The sequence below is a fragment of the Hemitrygon akajei genome, unplaced genomic scaffold (genome assembly GCF_048418815.1).
Source record: "Hemitrygon akajei unplaced genomic scaffold, sHemAka1.3 Scf000150, whole genome shotgun sequence".
Classification (NCBI taxonomy): Eukaryota; Metazoa; Chordata; class Chondrichthyes; order Myliobatiformes; family Dasyatidae; genus Hemitrygon; species Hemitrygon akajei.
Genome location: NW_027332036.1, coordinates 397,340 through 415,599, shown reverse-complemented (window position 1 = coordinate 415,599; position 18,260 = coordinate 397,340). Strand labels below are relative to the sequence as shown.

Below are 18,260 nucleotides of genomic sequence, written 5' to 3'. Positions count from 1 at the left end.
TACAATACTTAACTCAGTAAAAAAAATCTGTTATGCATCTAAATCACTATCTCAAAAAGCATTAATAATAGCTTTTAAAAAGTTCTTAAGTCCTGGCGGTAGAACTGCTTCAACGGACAAGAGAGTGAGCACATGCGGAACACTGGCGCCTCAAACCTAGTTGCTTCGGGTGGTGGGTCTCGTCAGTGTTGGACAGCGGCCCGCCTAGGAGAAGGACAGCTCCGAATTTAAAGCTCCGCACGGTGGCGGTCATACCCACCCATGGGAATGGCTTCAGGTGCAAACCACTGATGTTGGACAACATCAGTGACGTGGAGCGGGGTACGCCGCATGGACAACACCCGATTCTTCAAAACTTCCCAACAAGATTTGCGACCAGGAGATGCACACAGACCAGAAGAGGTGGAAACCCATAATCCTCTGGGATTGTCGGCTGCCTCCTACTCCTCCTTCCACTACTAGTGATAGTGTGGGAGCGCCAATGAGATGGTACCGTGCTGTACTGATGAGTGGGACACTGAAGGATAGTGTACCCGGAGTGAATCACTATGCCTGCGTGTTCCAGGGTGAGACACCGGGGATTGCATTCAAGCAGTGACAAGCTGTGACGTAGTACTTCTGGTAAGTCAGAATAGGGAAGAGGTATAATGTGACTGGGACATGTTCTAAAATTTGATTTGCTGATCAGTATACTGCAATAAATAATAAGCTAAATTGCATTGGAACATCTAAACAACAGAGTGGAGTAGTGATGGAGAGACCCACAAATACATAGTAATAATAGAATTATACGTTTTGGAGTAAAACCGACGGAATAATACGGCGGCGGGGGCCGGTGCAATTCGTCAGATAGTAATTATACGTGGAGAGGTGGTACAACGGGAAAACATGTTTAGGGGGTCTAATGCAGTGTCACTGTGTGTGGAAGCACCGACAGGGTCGTACCGTGCTGCACTGATGAGTGGGGCACTGAAGGATATTGCAGCTGGAGGGAATCACTGTGGGACTCGACAGTGAGAAACCGAGTATAGCAGTCATGACGTGAAAGCTGTGACGTAGTGCTGCTGCTCAATCAGATTCGCAATGGGGTGTAATGTGACTGGCATATGAGATGACATTTGTTTTTCACATCAGTACAGTGCAGTTGATAATAAGATAAAATTGCATTAAAGAGTGCAAAGAACGAAGTCTTCGCGGGTTCATCAATCCATTCAGATGGCGGTGGGGTCGAAGGGTGCTCCATAGCTCAGGGGTTAGAGCACTGGTCTTGTAAACCACGGGCGGTGAGTTCCAATCTCACTGGGGCCTGAACATTTTCACGGGTTAGCATGCCGCCATTAAACATCGGCGCGTCTGAGAGCGCAGTTCATTTCCACCATAGTCTGCAGCGAGTCGGCATATTTTCGCCGTTTGTGCGTGGGTTTTATCATTCTGATTCCAATGCTGGCGTGTAGGCCAACCTAATTCTGTATTGTCCTGTGGTAATTTACTTAAAGATGTTGGGATCAGCTCCCACTATATAAGCATATAACAATTACAGTGCAGAAACAGGCCATCTCGGCCCTTTCAGTCTGTGCCGAACGCTTACTCTGACCTACTCCCACCGACCTGCCCTCAGTCCATAACCCTCCATACCTTTCCTGTACATATACTTATGCAATTTCTCTTTAAATGTGAAAATCGAAACTAAAATGGCGAATAGTAGGTTAATTAGAATCTTTCTAACAATACAAGGCTGTCCTCTTGTATCTTGCGATAAAAAGTCAGAGCCCGAACGGGGACTTGAACTCTGGACTTTAACTCTGGTCTTGAATTCTGGACTCTCAGATTCAAAGTCTGATGCTCTACCGAATGAGCTAACCGGGCTCTACCAATTCGAGCTATATATCAAATACTTGCAGTAACGTCAAGTAACTTCGAGAGTGGAGTTGGAGCTTCATAAGAATATGCTGAGTGAACTTGGCCTTTTCTCCCTAGAGAGGTGACCTGGTAGAGGTGTATAAGATGATGAGAGGCATTGATCCTCTGGGTAGTCTGAGGATTTTTCCTGCGGCTCAAATGGCTAACATGAGTGGTCATAGTTTTAAGCTGCTTGGAAGTAGCTTCACAGGAGCTATCAGGGCTCTTTTTTTGATCAGGGTGTTCTCAGTGCGTGCAATCGGCTGCCAACATCGGCGGTGCAGCTGGATACGGTTGGGTATTTTAACAGCCTCCTGGATAGGTACATGGAGCTCAGAAAATGCAGTCTCATGGGAAACTCTGGCTAATTTCTGATGAAATACATGTTCCACATAGCATTGTGGGCCGATGGACCTGTATTATGCTTTAGGTTTTCTATGTTTCTCTATGCCGCTCCTATAACGTGTTCCACATTGCGTGCATTTCTAACAGACTCCGGCAATCAAGTGCAACTCTTGGGCTTCACGTGTGGCTCAGCTACAAGACCGGGAGAAAGATAGATAGATAGATAGATAGATAGATAGATAGATAGATAGATAGATAGATAGATAGATAGATAGATACTTTATTCATCCCCATGGGGAAATTCAACTTATTTCCAATGTCCCATACACTTGTTGTAGCTAAACTAATTACATACAATACATAACTCAGTAAAAAAAAACTGATATGCATCTAAATCACTATCTCAAAAAGCATTAATAATAGCTTTTAAAAAGTTCTTAAGTCCTGGCGGTAGAACTGCTTCAACGGACAAGAGAGTGAGCAAATGCGGAACACTGGCGCCTCAAACCTAGGTGCTTCGGGTGGTGGGTCTCGTCAGCGTTGGACAGCGGCCCGCCTAGGAGAAGGACAGCTCCGAGTTTAAAGCTCCGCACGGTGGCGGTCATACCCTCCCATGGGAATGGCTTCGGGTGAAAACCACTGAGGTTGGACAACCCCAGTGACGTGGAGAGGGGTAAGCCGCATGAACAACACCCGATTCTTCAAATCTTCCCAACAAGATTTGCGACCTGGAGATGCACACAGACCAGAAGAGGTGGAAAACCATAATCCTCTGGGATTGTCGGCTGCCTCCTACTCCTCCTTCCACTACTAGTGATAGTGTGGGAGCGCCAATGAGATGGTACCGTGCTGTACTGATGAGTGGGACACTGAAGGATAGTGTACCCGGAGTGAATCACTATGCGTGCGTGTTCCAGGGTGAGACACCGGGGATTTCATCCAAGCAGTGACAAGCTGTGACGTAGTACTTCTGGTAAGTCAGAATAGGGAAGAGGTATAATGTGGCGGGGACATGTTATGAAATTTGATTTGCTGATCAGTATACTGCAATAAATAATAAGGTAAATTGCATTGGAACATCTAAACAACAGAGTGGATTAGTGATGGAGAGACCCAGAAATACATAGTAATAATAGAATTATACGTTTTGGAGTAAAACCGACGGAATAAGACGGCGGCGGGCGCTGGTGCATTTCGTCAGATAGTAGTTATACGTGGAGAGGTGGTACAACGGGAAAACATGTTTAGGGGGTCTAATGCAGTGCCACTGTGTGTGGAAGCACCAACAGGGTTGTACCGTGCTGCATTGATGAGTGGGGCACTGAAGGATATTGCAGCTGGAGGGAATCACTGTGGGTCTCGACAGTGAGAAACCGAGTATAGCAGTCATGACGTGCAAGCTGTGACGTAGTGCTGCTGCTCAATCAGAATCGCAATGCGGTATAATGTGACTGGCATATGGCATGAAATTTCTTTTGCACATCCGTACAGTGCAGTAGATAATAAGCTAAAATTGCATTAAAGAGTGCAAAGAAAGAAGTCTTCGCGGGTTCATCACCCATTCAGATCGCGCAGGGGTTTAACGGGGCTCCATAGCTCAGGGGTTAGAGCACTGGTCTTGTAAACCAGGGGCCGTGAGTTCGAATCTCACTGGGGCCTCAATATTTTCATGGGTTAGTATGCCGCCATTAAATATCGACGCGTTCGAGTGCGCAGTTCATTTCTACTATAGTCTGCAGCGAGTCGTCATATTTTCGCCGTTTGTACGTGGCTTTTCTCCCGCATTCCAATTCAGGCGTGTAGGCCAACCTCATTCAATACTGTCCTGTGGTATATTACTTAAAGTTGTTGGGATCAGCTCCCACTATATAACCATATAATATTACAGTACAGAAACAGGCCATCTCGGCCATTCCAGTCTCTGCCGAACGCTTACTCTCACCTTGTCCCACCGACCTGCCCTAAGCCTATAACCCTCCGTTCCTTTGCTGTCCATCTACCTATCCAATTTTACTTTAAATTTGAAAATCGAAACTAAAATGGCTAATAGTTGGTTAATTAGCATCTTTTTAACAATACAAGGCTGTCCTCTTGTATCTTGCGATAAAAAGTCAGAGCCCGAACGGGGACTTGAACTCTGGACTTGAACACCGGTCTTGAACTCTGGACTTCTCAGATTAAAAGTCTGATGCTCTACCGAATGAGCTATCCGGGCTCTACCAATTTGAGCTATATATCAAATGCTGCCGGTAACGTCAAGTAGCTTTTGACAATGGAGAAGGAGCCTCATGAGAATATGCTGAGTGAACTTGGCCTTTTCTCCTCAGAGAGGTGACCTGATAGAGGTGTATAAGATAATGACAGGCATTGATACTCTGGGTAGTCAGAGGCTTTTTCCTACGGCTCAAATGGCTAACATGAGGGGGCATATTTTTAAGCTGCTTGGAAGTAGTTTCACAAGAGATATCAGGGCAATTTTTTTTTTATCAGATGGTTCTCAGTGCGTGCATCGGCGGTGCAGCCGGATACGGTAGGGTATTTTAACAGACTCCCGGATAGGTACATGTAGCTCAGAAAATGCAGGCTTATGGGTAACTCTGGCTAATTTCTGAATGAAATACATGTTCAAAATAGCATTGTGGGCCGAAGGACCTGTATTATGCTTTGGGTTTTCTATGTTTTTCTATGTCGCTACCTATAACGTGTTCCACATTGCGGGAATTTCTAACAGACTCCGGCAATCAAGTGCAACTCTTGGGCTTCACGTGTGGCTCCGCTACTAGACCCGGAGGAAATGCTTCTACTGACAAGAGAGTGAGCAAATGCGGAATACTGGCGCCTCAAACCGATTTGCTTTGGGTGGTGGGTCTCGTCAGTGTTGGACAGCGGCGCGCCTAGGAGAAGGACAGCTCCGATTTTAAAGCTCCGCCCCCTGGCGTTCATATCCACCCATGGGAATGGTTTCGGGTGCAAACAAGATTTTCCCAACAAGATTTGCGACCTGGAGATGCACACAGACCAGAAGAGGCGGAAAACCATAATCCCCTGGGATTGACGGCTGCCCCTGCTCCTCCAAACACTACTAATTAAACAGTATATTAAAGTTAAAAAATGTTGACGTGATACGACGGGGCGTCGTCCTTAGTGCAGTTATAGTGTGATATAAAGATAAACGTTACCTACATATGGCACAAGTACTTCGAAACACACTCAGAGGCAGTAATAATCAGAAAAAAAACAGTGAGTGGAGGTAGTGATGGTGAGACACAATCAGTTGACTTGCTAATAGAATGATACGATTTGGAGTCATGAGAGTTGGTACGAACGGAAGAACATGTTTAGAAGGACTAATGCAGTAATAGTGTGGGAGCGCCAATAAGCTGGTACAGTGCTGTACTGATGAGTGGGGCACTGAAGGATAGTGTACCCGGAGTGAATCACTATGCGTGCGTGTTCCAGGGTGAGACACCGAGGATTGCATGCAAGCAGTGACAAGCTGTGACGTAGTACTTCTGGTAAATCAGAATTGGAAAGAGGTATAATGTGACTGGGATATGTTATGAAATTTGATTTGCTGATCAGTATACTGCAAAAAACAATAAGCTAAATTGCATTGGAACATTTAAACAACAGAGGGGATTAGTGATGGGGAGACCAACAAAAACATAGTAATAATAGAATTATACGTTTTGGACTGAAACCGACGGAATAAGACGGCGGTGGGCGGTTGTGCTGTTCGTCAGATAGTAATTATACGTGGAGAGGTGGTACAACGGGAAAACATGTTTAGGGGGTCTAATGCAGTGCCACTGTGTGTGGAAGCACCAACAGGGTTGTACCGTGCTGCATTGATGAGTGGGGCACTGAAGGATATTGCAGCTGGAGGGAATCACTGTGGGACTCGACAGTGAGAAACCGAGTATAGCAGTCATGACGTCCAAGCTGTGACGTAGTGCTGCTGCTCAATCAGAATCGCAATGGGGTGTAATGTGAGGGGCATATGGCATGACATTTGTTTTGCACATCTGTATAGTGCAAGTAGATAATAAGCTAAAATTGCATTAAACAGTGCAAAGAAAGAAGTCTTCGCGGGTTCATCATCCATTCAGATGGCGGATTGGGTTAACGGGGCTCCATAGCTCAGGGGTTAGAGCACTGGTCTTGTAAACCAGGGGCCTCAACATTTTCATGGGTTAGTATGCCGCCATTAAATATCGACGCGTTCGAGTGCGCAGTTGATTTCTACTATAGTCTGCAGCGAGTCGTCATATTTTCGCCGTTTGTACGTGGCTTTTCTCCCGCATTCCAATTCTGGCGTGTAGGCCAACCTCATTCAATATTGTCCGGTGGTATATTACTTAAAGTTGTTGGGATCAGCTCCCACTATATAACCATATAAAATTACAGTACAGAAACAGGCCATCTCGGCCCTTCCAGTCTGTGCCGAACGCTTACTCTCACCTTGTCCCACCGACCTGCCCTAAGCCTATAACCCTCCAATCGTTTCCTGTCCATCTACCTATACGATTTTACTTTAAATGACAATATCGAAACTAAAATGTCGAATGGTAGGTTAATTAGCATCTTTTTAACAATACAAGGCTGTCCTCTTGTATCTTGCGATATAAAGTCAGCGCCCGAACAGGGACTTGAACCCTGGACCCTCAGATTAAAAGTCTGATGCTCTACCGACTGAGCTATCCGGGCTTCACTAATCCGGGGTATATATCAAATTTTCCCAGTAACTTCAAATAGCTTCTGACAAAGGAGAAGGTGCCTCATGAGAATATGGTGAGTGAACTTTGCCTTTTCTCCTTAGAGACGTGACCTGATAGAGGTGTATAAGATGATGAGAGGCATTGATCCTCTGGGTAGTCACAGGTCTTTTCCTACAGCTGAAAAGGTTAACATGAGAGGGCTGAGTTTTAAGGTGCTTGGAAGTAGTTTCAGAGGAGATATCCGAGGTATTTTTTTAAACAGACGGTTGTGAGTGCGTGGAATGGGCTGCCAGCATCGGCGGTGCAGCCGGATACGGTAGGCTATTTTAACAGACTCCTGGATAGGTACATGGAACTCAGAAAATAGAGGATTATGGGTAACTCTGGCTAATTTCTGAAGTAAATATATGTTGTGGGCCGAAGGACCTGTATTATGCTCTAGGTTTTCTAGGTTTTTATATGTCGCTACCAACACCGTGCTCCACATTGCGTGCATTTCTAAAAGACTCCGGCAATCAAGTCCAACTCTTGTGCTTCACAAGTGGCTCAGCTACCAGATGCGGAGAAACTGTTCCAACTGAGAAGAGAGTGAGTAAATGCGGAACACTGGCGCCTCAAACCTAGTTGCTTCGGGTGGTGGGTCTCGTCAGCGTTGGACAGCGGCCCGCCTAGGAGAAGGAAAGCTCCGAATTTAAAGCTCCGCCCACTGGCGGTTATACCCACCCATGGGAATGGCTTCGGGAGTAAACCCCGAGGAAAATATCCGGAGCCGAGCTCCCTAAGGCAGTTTGATGTTGTTTACAATTTAGGTCTGGCAACCTCTACGCGGTATCGGCGCTTGCCCTTCAGTTGGACAACATCAATGACGTAGAGAGGGGTAAACCGGATGGACAACACCCGATTCTTCAAATCTTCCCACCTAGACGCGACCTGGAGATGCCACAGACCACCAGAGGCGGAATCCCATAATTCCCTGGGATTTACGGCTGCCTCCTGCTCCTCCTAACACTGCTAGAATTACTACTACAACAGTACATTGAAGTTAAGCGTTGATGAAGTGATACAGCGTGGCGTTGTCCTTAGTGCGGTTATAGTGTGATATAAAGATAAACGTTGCCTACATACGTCACAAGAGCTTCGAAACATATTCAGAGGCAGTAATAATGAGAAAAAAACTGTGAGCGGAGGTAGTGATGGTGAGACACAATCAGTTGACTTGCTAATGGAATGATGCGATTTGGAGTCCGGAGAGTTGGTACGAACGGAAGAACATGCTTAGGGGGACTAATGGAGAAATAGTGTGGGAACGCCAATAAGATGGTCCCGTGCTGTACTGACGAGTGGGTCACTGAAGGATAGTGTACCCGGAGTGAATCACTGTGCCTGCGTGGTCCAGGGTGAGACACCGAGGATTGTATTCAAGTAGTGACAAGCTGTGACGTAGTACTTCTGGTAAGTCAGAATGGGAAAGAGGTGTAATGTGACTGGGATATGTTATGAAATTTGACTTGCTGATCAGTATACTGCAATAAATAATAAGCTAAATTGCATTGGAACATTTAAACAACATTAGTGATGGAGAGACCCACAAAAACATAGTAATAATAAAATTATACGTTTTGGAGTAAAACCGACGGAATAAGACGGCGGCGGGCGGTGGTGCTGTTCGTCAGATAGTAATTATACGTGGAGAGGTGGTACAACGGGAAAACATGTTTAGGGGGTCTAATGCAGTGCCTCTGTGTGTGGAAGCACCAACAGGGTTGTACCGTGCTGCACTGATGAGTGGGGCACTGAAGGATATTGCAGCTGAAGGGAATCACTGTGGGACTCAACAGTGAGAAACAAAGTATAGCAGTCATGACGTGCTAGCTGTGACGTAGTGACGCTGCTCAATCAGAATCGCAATGGGGTACAATGTGACTGCCATATGACATCACATTTGTTTTGCACATCAGTATAGTGCGGTAGATAATAAGCTAAAATTGCATTAGAACTTTTAAACAAGTCTTGCAAATGGAGAAATCTTCGCGGGTTCATCATCCATTCAGATGGCGGAGGGGTCGAAGGGGGCCCTATAGCTCAGGGGTTAGAGCACTGGTCTTGTAAACCCGGGGCCGTGAGTTCGAATCTCACTGGAGCCTCAATACTTTCTGGGCTTAGCATGCTGCTATTACAGTTCGGCTCGTCCGAGATCGCAGTTCTCCTGCAGGAAGTGTGCAATTATGTGTGGGTTTGCGCTGTTTTCGTCAAGCATTCCAAAGACGTGCGGGCGTGTAGGCCAGCTTATCATTGTTTATTGTCCTGTGTTAAGGCTTAAATATAGCCGGGGGTGGTAGTTGGGAAAAGCTCTCAGAAAAGTCTGTTTTGCCTTTGGTCAGCTGAAAGATTGAGCTTGGTCACAGAACATCAGGTTGGCCACCAAGTGCACGGTATACACGGCCATTCTCCTATCAGCCTTGCTATACGGATGTGAGACATGGTGCCCATATCAGAGTCACTTAGCCAGCTTGACCAACTGCAGCAGCGTCACCTATTTCTCTGATGAAGATCAGCTGGCGAGACAAGGTCTCCAATACCGAGGTCCTCTCTCGAGCCGGAATGGCAGCAGTTTCAATGTCGGTGATGTCAGCCCCCAACTGCGCTGCTCTGGACATGTTGTCAGAAGACTGCCCAAGCACATCTTGTAGGGTCGACTGTCCAGTGGTATCCGAAAACGAGGAGGCCGGCGACTACGGTACAAGGATGTTCTGCACGGGGGCCTGAGGAAAGCTGACATTGCCCCAGGAGGATCTGGCTCAAGCTCGCTCACAGTGGAGGGTCGCCATCAGAAAAGGTGCGGACGTTGCTGAGAACAAGCTCATAGAGGCAACAGAGGAAAGGCACAGGAAGCGCCACAACAGAGCATTAGGCTGCATTGGTTGCATTAGGCTACTTATGTTGCATTAGCATTGGTTGCATTAGGCTACTTGAAGCCACTGGGAACACTGAATACAGAGTGGGAGCTTATGACAACCTATATAACACGGGACAATGTACAGTGATAAGTTGGCCTACTCGCCTGCACGCCTTTGGAACGCGGGTGGAAAACTAACGGGGAAAATATGCACACTCCCCGATGGCGACGCTGGCATTCAAAAGCGATCTCGGAAGGCGCCGAGCGACCTCTGACTACCCAGAGGATAAATGCCTCTCATCATCTTATACACCTCTATCAGGTCACCTCTCTAGGGAGAAAAGGCCAAGTTCACTCAGCATATTCTCATGAGGCTCCTTCTCCATTGTCAAAAGCTACTTGACGTTATTGGCAGCATTTGATATATAGCTCGAATTAGTAGAGCCCGGATAGCTCATTGGGTAGAGCATCAGACTTTTAATCTGAAAAGTCCAGAGCTCAAGACCAGAGTTCAAGTCCCTGTTCCGGCTCTGACTTTTTATCGCAAGATACAAGAGGACAGCTTTGTATTGTTAAAAATATGCTAATTAACCTACTATTAGCCATTTTAGTTTCGATTTTCTCATTTAAAGTCAAATTGTATAAGTAGAAGAACGGGAAAGGAATGGAGGGTTATGGACTGAGGGCAGGTCGGTTGGACTAGGTCAGAGTAAGCGTTCGGCACAGACTGGAAGGGCCGAGATGACCTGTTTCTGTGCTGTAATTTTTATACGCTTATATGGTGGGAGCTGATCCCAAAAACTTTAAGCAATATTCCACAGGACAATATTGAATGAGGTCGACCTACATGCCAGCATTGGAATGAGAATGAGAAAACCCACTACAATCGGCGAAAATATGCCTACTCGCTGCAGACTATGGTGGAAATGAACTGCGCACTCTGACGCGCCGATATTTAATGGCGACATGCGAACCCGTGAAAATGTTCAGGCCCCAGTGAGATTCGAACTCAGGGCCCCGGGTTTACAAGACCAGTTCTCTAACCCCTGTGCTACGGAGCCTCCTTCGCCAACAACCCCCCCCCCCCTTCCGCCATCTGAATGGATGATAAACCCGCGAGGTCTTCTTTCTTTGCACTATTTGTTTAAAAGTTCTAATGCAATTTAGCTTATTATTTACTGCTGTATACTGATGCGCAAAACAAATTTCATAACGTATCCCAGTCTTGTTACACGTCTTTCCTATTCAGACTTACCAGAAGTACTACGTCAGAGCTTCTCAGAACATGAATGCTATCATCGGTGTCTCACCCTGGAACACGCACGCACAGTGATTCACTCCGGGTACACTATCCTTCAGTGACCCACTCGTCAGTACAGCACTGTACCATCTTATTGGCGCTCCCACACTATTACCCTATTAGTCACCCAAAACATGTTCTTCCTTTCATACCAACTCTCCTGACTCCAAATCGTATCATTCCATAAGCAAGTCAACTGATTGTGTCTCACCATCACTACCTCCACTCACTGTTTTTTCTGATTATTACCGCCTCTGAGTGTGTTTCGAAGTACTTGTGGCATATGTAGGTAACGTTTATCTTTATATCACACTATAACCGCACTGAGGACGACGCCACGCCCATATCACGTCAATACTTTTTAACTTTAATATACTGTTTAATTAGTAGTGTTAGGAGGAGCGGGAGGCAGCCGTCAATCCCAGGGGATTATGGGTTTCCGCCTCTGGTGGTCTGTGGCATCTCCAGGTCGCAAGTCTGGGTGGGAAGATTTGAAGAATCGGGTGTTATCCATCCGGTTTACCCCTCTCCACGTCACTGATGCTGTCCAACGGAAAGGCAGGCGCATATACAGCGTAGAGGTTGCCAGACCTAAATTGTAAACAACATCAAACTGCCTCAGGGAGCTCGCCGCCGGATATTTTCCTCGGGGTTTACTCCCGAAGCCATTCCCATGGGTGGGTATGACCGCCAGTGGGCGGAGCTTTAAATTCGGAGCTTTCCTTCTCCTGGGCCGGCCGCTGTCCAACGCTGACGAGTCCCACCACCCGAAGCAACTAGGTTTGAGGCGCCAGTGTTCCGCATTTACTCACTCTCTTCTCAGTAGTAACAGTTTCTCCCGGTCCAGTAGCTGAGCCACATGTGAAGCACAAGAGTTGGACTTGATTGCCGGAGCCTGTCAGAAATGCACGCAATGTGGAGCACGGTATAGGTAGCGACATAGAAAAACATAGAAAACCTACAGCATAATACAGGTCCTTCGGCTCACAATGCTATGCTGAAAATATATTTACTTCAGAAATTACCCGGAGTTACCCATAACCCTCTATTTCCTGAGTTCCATGTACCCTACCGTATCCGGCTCCGCCGCCGATGCTAACAGCCCATTCCACGCACTCACAACCGTCTGCTTAAAAATATACCTCTGATATCTCCTCTGAAACTACTTCCAAGCACCTTAGAACTATGCCCTCTCATGTTAGCCATTTCAGCAGTAGTAAAATACCTCTGACTACCAACAGGATCAATGACACTCATCATCTGATAGACCTCTATCAGGTCACCTCTCTAAGGAGAAAAGGCAAATTTCACTCACCATATTCTCATGAGGCACCTTCTCCTTTGTCAGAAACTACCTGAAGTTACTGGGAGTATTTGATATATAACCTTGATTAGTGGAGCCCGGATAGCTCAGTCGGTAGAGCATCAGACTTTTAATCTGAGGGTCCAGGGTTCAAGTCCCTGTTCGGGCGCTGACTTTATATCGCAAGATACAAGAGGACAGCCTTGTATTGTTAAAGAGATGCTAAATAACCTACTATTCGCCATTTTAGTTTCGATATTGTCATTTAAAGTAAAATCGTATAGGTAGATGGACAGGAAAGGAACGGAGGGTTATAGGCTTAGGGCAGATCGGTGGGATTAGGTCAGAGTAAGCGTTCGGCACAGACTGGAAGGGCGGAGATGGCCTGTTTCTGTACTGTAATTTTTATATACTTATATGGTGGGAGCTGATCCCAACAACTTTAAGTAATATACCACAGGACAATATTGAATGAGGTTGGCCTACACGCCAGCATTGGAATGCGGGAGAAAAGCAACGTACAAACGGCGAAAATATGCCGACTCGCTGCAGACTATAGTGCGTACAAATTGCGCACTCGAACGCGCCGATATTTAATGGAGGCATACTAACCCATGAAAATGTTGAGGCCCCAGTGAGATTCGAACTCACGACCCCTGGTTTACAAGACCAGTGCTCTAAACCCCTGAGCTATGGAGCCCCGTTAAACCCCTGCGCGATCTGAATGGGTGATGAACCCGCGAAGACTTCTTTCTTTGCACTCTTTAATGCGATTTTATCTTATTATCTACTGCACTATTCTGATGTGCAAAACAAATGTCATGTCATATGCCAGTCACATTACACCCCATTGCGATTCTGATTGAGCAGCTTCACTACGTCACAGCTTGCACGTCATGACTGCTATACTCGGTTTCTCACTGTCGAGTCCAACAGTGATTCCCTCCAGCTGTAATATCCTTCAGTGCCCCACTCATCAGTGCAGCACGGTACAACCCTGTTGGTGCTTCCACACACAGTGGCACTGCATTAGACCCCCTAAACATGTTTCCCGTTGTACCAACTCTCCACGTATAATTACTATCTGACGAACAGCACCACAGCCCGCCGCCGTCTTATTCCATCGGATTTACACCAAAACGTATAATTCTATTACTATGTTTTTGTGGGTCTCTCCATCACTAATCCACTCTGTTGTTTAAATGTTCCAATGCAATTTAGCTTATTATTTATTGCAGTATACTGATCAGCAAATCAAATTTCATAACATATCCCAGTCAAATTATACCTCTTTCCTATTCTGACTTTCCAGAAGTACTACGTCACAGCTTGTCACTGCTTGCATGTAATCCTCGGTGTGTCACCCTGGAACACGCACGCATAGTGATTCACTCCAGGTACACTATCCTTCAGTGACCCACTTATCAATACAGCACGGGACCATCTTATTGGCGCTCCAACACTATGACACCATTACTCCCCCTATGCATGTTCTTCCGTTCGTACAAACTCTCCTGACGCCAAATCGCATCATTCCATTAGCAGGTCAACTGATTGTGTCTCACCATCACTACCTCCGCTCACAGTTTTTTTTTTCTCATTATTACTGCCTCTGAGTGTGTTTCGAAGCAGTTGTGACAAATGTAGATAACCATTAACTTTATCTCACAATATAAACGCACTAAAGACGACGCCATGCCGTATAACGTTAAAAACTTCTAACGTCATTGTATTAGTAGTGGCAGGACGAGTAGGAGGCAGCAGACAATCCCAGGGGATAATGGCTTTCCGCCCCTTCTGGTCTGTACCATCTCCAGGTCGCAAATCTTGTTGGGAAAGTCTTGCTTGCACCCGAATCCATTCCCATGGGAGGGTTTGACCGCCAGGGGGCGGAGCTTTAAAATCGGAGCTGTCACTCTCCTAGGCGGGCCGCTGTCCAACGCTGACGAGACCCACCACCCGAAGCAACTAGGTTTGAGGCGCCAGTGTTCCGCATTTGCTCACTCTTGTCAGTTGAAGCAGTTTCTCCGGGTCTAGTAGCTGAGCCACACGTGAAGCCCATGAGTTGCACTTGATTGCCGGAGACTGTTAGAAATGCACGCAATGTGGAACACGTTATAGGTAGCGACATAGAAAAACATAGAAAACCCAGAGCATAATACCGGCCCTTCGGCCCGCAATGCTATGTTGAACATGTATTTCATTCAGAAATTAGCCAGAGTTACCCATAAGCCTGCATTTCCTGAGCTGCATGTACTTGTCCAGGAGGCTGTTAAAATACCCTACGGTATCCGGCTGCACCGCCGATGCTGGCAGCCGATTGCACGCATTGAGAACACTCTGCTTCAAAAACAATAACCCTGATATCTCCTGTGAAGCTACTTCAAAGCAGCTTAAAACGATGCCCACTCATGTTTGCCATTTGAACCACAGGAAAAAGCCTCTGAATACCCAGAGGATTAATGCCTCTCATCATCTTATACACCTCTATCAGGTCACCTCTCTAGAGAGAAAAGGCCAAGTTCACTCAGCATATTCTCATGAGGCTCCTTCTCCATTGTCAGAAGCTACTTGCCATTACTGGCAGCATTTGATATATAGCTCGAATTGGTAGATCCCGGATAGCTCATTCGGTAGAGCATCAGACTTTTAATCTGAGAGTCCAGAGTTCAAGTCCCCGTTCGGGCTCAGACTTTTTATCGCAAGTTACAAGAGGACAGCCTTGTATTGTTAAAATGATGCTATTTTACCTGCTATTCGCCATTTTAGTTTCGATTTTCTCATTTAAACTGAAATTGTATAAGTAGAAGGACTGGAAAGGAATGGAGGGTTATGGACTGAGGACAGATCGGTGGGGCTAGGTCAGAGTAAGCGTTCGGCACAGACTGGAAGGGCCAAGATGACCGCTTTCTGTGCTGTAATTTTTATAGGCTTATATAGTGGGAGCTGATCCCAACAACTTTAAGTAATATACCACAGGACAATATTGAATGAGGTGGGCCTACTCAACAGCATTGGAACGAGAATGAGAAAACATACGCAAAATCGGCGGAAATATGCCGACTCGCTGCAGACTAGGGTGGAAATGAACTGCGCTCACGGACGCGCCGATATTTAATGGCGGCATGCTAACCGTGAAAATGTTCAGGCCCCTGTGAGATTGGAACTCACGGCCCCTGGTTTACAAGACCAGTGGTCTAACCCCTGAGCTATGGATCACCCTTCGACCCCACCGCCATCTGAAAGGATGATGAACGCGTGAAGTCTTCTTTCTTTGCACTGTTTAATGCGATTTTATCTTATTATCTACTGCACGGTTCTGATGGTCAAAAAAAATTTCATGTCATATGCCCCTCACATTATACCCCATTGCGATTCTGATTGCGTAGCATCACTACGTCACAGCTTGCACGTCATGACTGCTATACTCGGTTTCTCACTGTCGAGCCCCACAGTGATTCCCTCCAGCTGCAATATCCTTCAGTGCCCCACTCATCAATGCAGCACGGTACAACCCTGTTGGTGCTTCCACACACAGTGGCACTGCATTAGACCCCCTAAACATGTTTTCCCGTTGTACCACCTCTCCACGTCTAATTACTATCTGACGAACAGCACCACCGCCCGCCGCCGCCTTATTCCGTCGGTTTTACTCCAAAACGTATAATTCTATTATTACTATGTTTTTGTGGGTCTCTCCATCACTAATCCACTCTGTTGTTTAAATGTTCCAATGCAATTTAGCTTATTATTTATTGCAGTGTACTGATCAGCAAATCAAATTTCATATCATATCCCAGTCACGTTATTCCTCTTTCCTAATCTGACTTATCAGAAGTACTACGTCACAGCTTGTCACTACTTGAATGCAATCCTCGGTGTCTCACCCTGGAACACGCACGCATAGTGATTCACTCCGGGTTCACTATCGTTCAGTGTCCCACTCATCAGTACAGCACGGTACCATCTCATTGGCGCTCCCACTCTATTACTCCATTAGTCCCCCTAAGCATGTTCTTCCGTTCGTAGCAACTCTCCTGACTCCAAATCGTATCATTCCATTAGCAATTCAACTGATTGTGTCTCACTATCACTACCTCCGCTCACAGTTTTTTTTCTCATTATTAGTGCCTCTGAGTGTGTTCCGAAGCATTTGTGACAAATGTAGGTAACCTTTATCTTTATCTCACAATATCACCGCACTAAGGACGATGCCACGCCGATACACGTCCACAACTTCTAATTTCAATGTATTAGTAGTGGAAGGAGGAGTAGGAGGCAGCCGACAATCCCAGGGGATTATGGGTTTCCGCCTCTTCGAGACTGTGGCATCTCCAGGTCGCAAATCTGGGTGGGAAGATTTGAAGAATCGGTGTTGTCCATGCGTCCTACCCCTCTCCACGTCACTGATGTTGTACAAACTCAGTGGTTTGCTCCCGAAGCCATTCCCATGGGTGGGTTTGACCGCCAGCGGCTGAGCTTTAAATTCGGAGCTGTCCTTCTCCTAGGCCGGCCGCTGTCCAACACTGACGAGACCCACCACCCGAAGCAAATAGGCTTGAGGCGCCAGTGTTCCGCATTTGCTCACTCTCTTGTCAGAAGAAGCAGTTTCTCTGGGTCCAGTAGCTGAGCCACACGTGAAGCCCAAGAGTTGCACTTGATTGCCGGAGTCTGTTAGAAATGCACGCAATGTAGAACACGTTATAGGTAGCGACATAGAAAAGCATAAAAAACCTAGAGCATAATACAGGTCCTTCGGCACGCAATGCTATGTTGAACATTTATTGCATTCAGAAATTAGCTAGAGTTACCCATAAGCCTGCATTTCCTGAGCTGCATGTACCTGTCCAGGAGTCTGTTAAAATACCCTACCGTATCCGGCTGCACCGCCGATGCTGGCAGCCGATTGCACGCATTGAGAACCCACTGCCTAAAAACAAAATTGCCCTGATAGCTCCTGTGAAGCTACTTCGAAGCAGCTTAAAGTTATGCCCACTCATGTTAGACATTTGAGCCGTCTGAAAAAGCCTCAGACTACCCAGAGGATCAATGCTTCTCATCATCTTATCCACCTCTCTAGGGAAAAAAGGCCAAGTTCACTCAGCATATTCTCATGAGGCTCCTTCTCCATTCTCAGAAGCTACTTGTGATTACTGGCATCATTTGATATATAGCTCGAATTGGTAGTGCCCGGATAGCACATTCGGTAGAGCAACAGACTTTTAATCTGAGAGTCCAGAGTTCAAGTCCCCGTTCGGGCTCTGACTTTTTATCGCAAGATACAAGAGGACAGCTTTGTATTGTTAAAAAGCTGCTAATTAACCTACTATTCGCCATTTTAGTTTCGATTTTCTCATTTAAAGTCAAATTGTATAAGTAGATGGACAGGAAAGGAATGGAGGGTTTAAGCAATATACCACAGGACAATATTGAGTGAGGTAGACCTACATGCCAGCATTGGAATGAGAATGAGAAAACCCACGCACAATCGGCGAAAATATGCCTACTCGCTGCAGACTATGGTGGAAATGAACTGCGCACTCTGACGCGCCGATATTTAATGGCGACATGCTAACCCGTGAAAATGTTCAGGCCCCAGTGAGATTCGAACTCAGGACCCTGGGTTTACAAGACCAGTTCTCTAACCCCTGTGCTAAGGAGCCTCCTTCGCCACCCCCACCCTCCCCCCCCCCCCCGCCATCTGAATGGATGATGAACCCGCGAGGTCTTCTTTCTTTGCACTATTTGTTTAAAAGTTCTAATTCAATTTAGCTTATTTTTTATTGCTGTATACTGATG

At 46.3% G+C, this 18,260-nt stretch overlaps 5 non-coding genes across 5 annotated transcripts; 3 read left to right on the top strand and 2 right to left on the bottom strand.

Moving 5' to 3' along the window:
• Positions 1 to 3,830: 3,830 nt before the first annotated feature.
• On the top strand, positions 3,831 to 3,903 carry trnat-ugu (transfer RNA threonine (anticodon UGU)). The gene has a single exon. It is a non-coding gene; the product is annotated as a tRNA-Thr (tRNA).
• A 2,975-nt stretch (positions 3,904 to 6,878) lies between these two features.
• trnak-uuu (transfer RNA lysine (anticodon UUU)) lies at positions 6,879 to 6,951 on the bottom strand. The gene has a single exon. It is a non-coding gene; the product is annotated as a tRNA-Lys (tRNA).
• Positions 6,952 to 9,033: 2,082 nt separating this feature from the next.
• On the top strand, positions 9,034 to 9,106 carry trnat-ugu (transfer RNA threonine (anticodon UGU)). The gene has a single exon. It is a non-coding gene; the product is annotated as a tRNA-Thr (tRNA).
• A 3,451-nt stretch (positions 9,107 to 12,557) lies between these two features.
• Positions 12,558 to 12,630, top strand: trnak-uuu (transfer RNA lysine (anticodon UUU)). Its single transcript has one exon. It is a non-coding gene; the product is annotated as a tRNA-Lys (tRNA).
• A 457-nt stretch (positions 12,631 to 13,087) lies between these two features.
• trnat-ugu (transfer RNA threonine (anticodon UGU)) lies at positions 13,088 to 13,161 on the bottom strand. The gene has a single exon. It is a non-coding gene; the product is annotated as a tRNA-Thr (tRNA).
• Between the last annotated feature and the right edge of the window lie 5,099 nt (positions 13,162 to 18,260).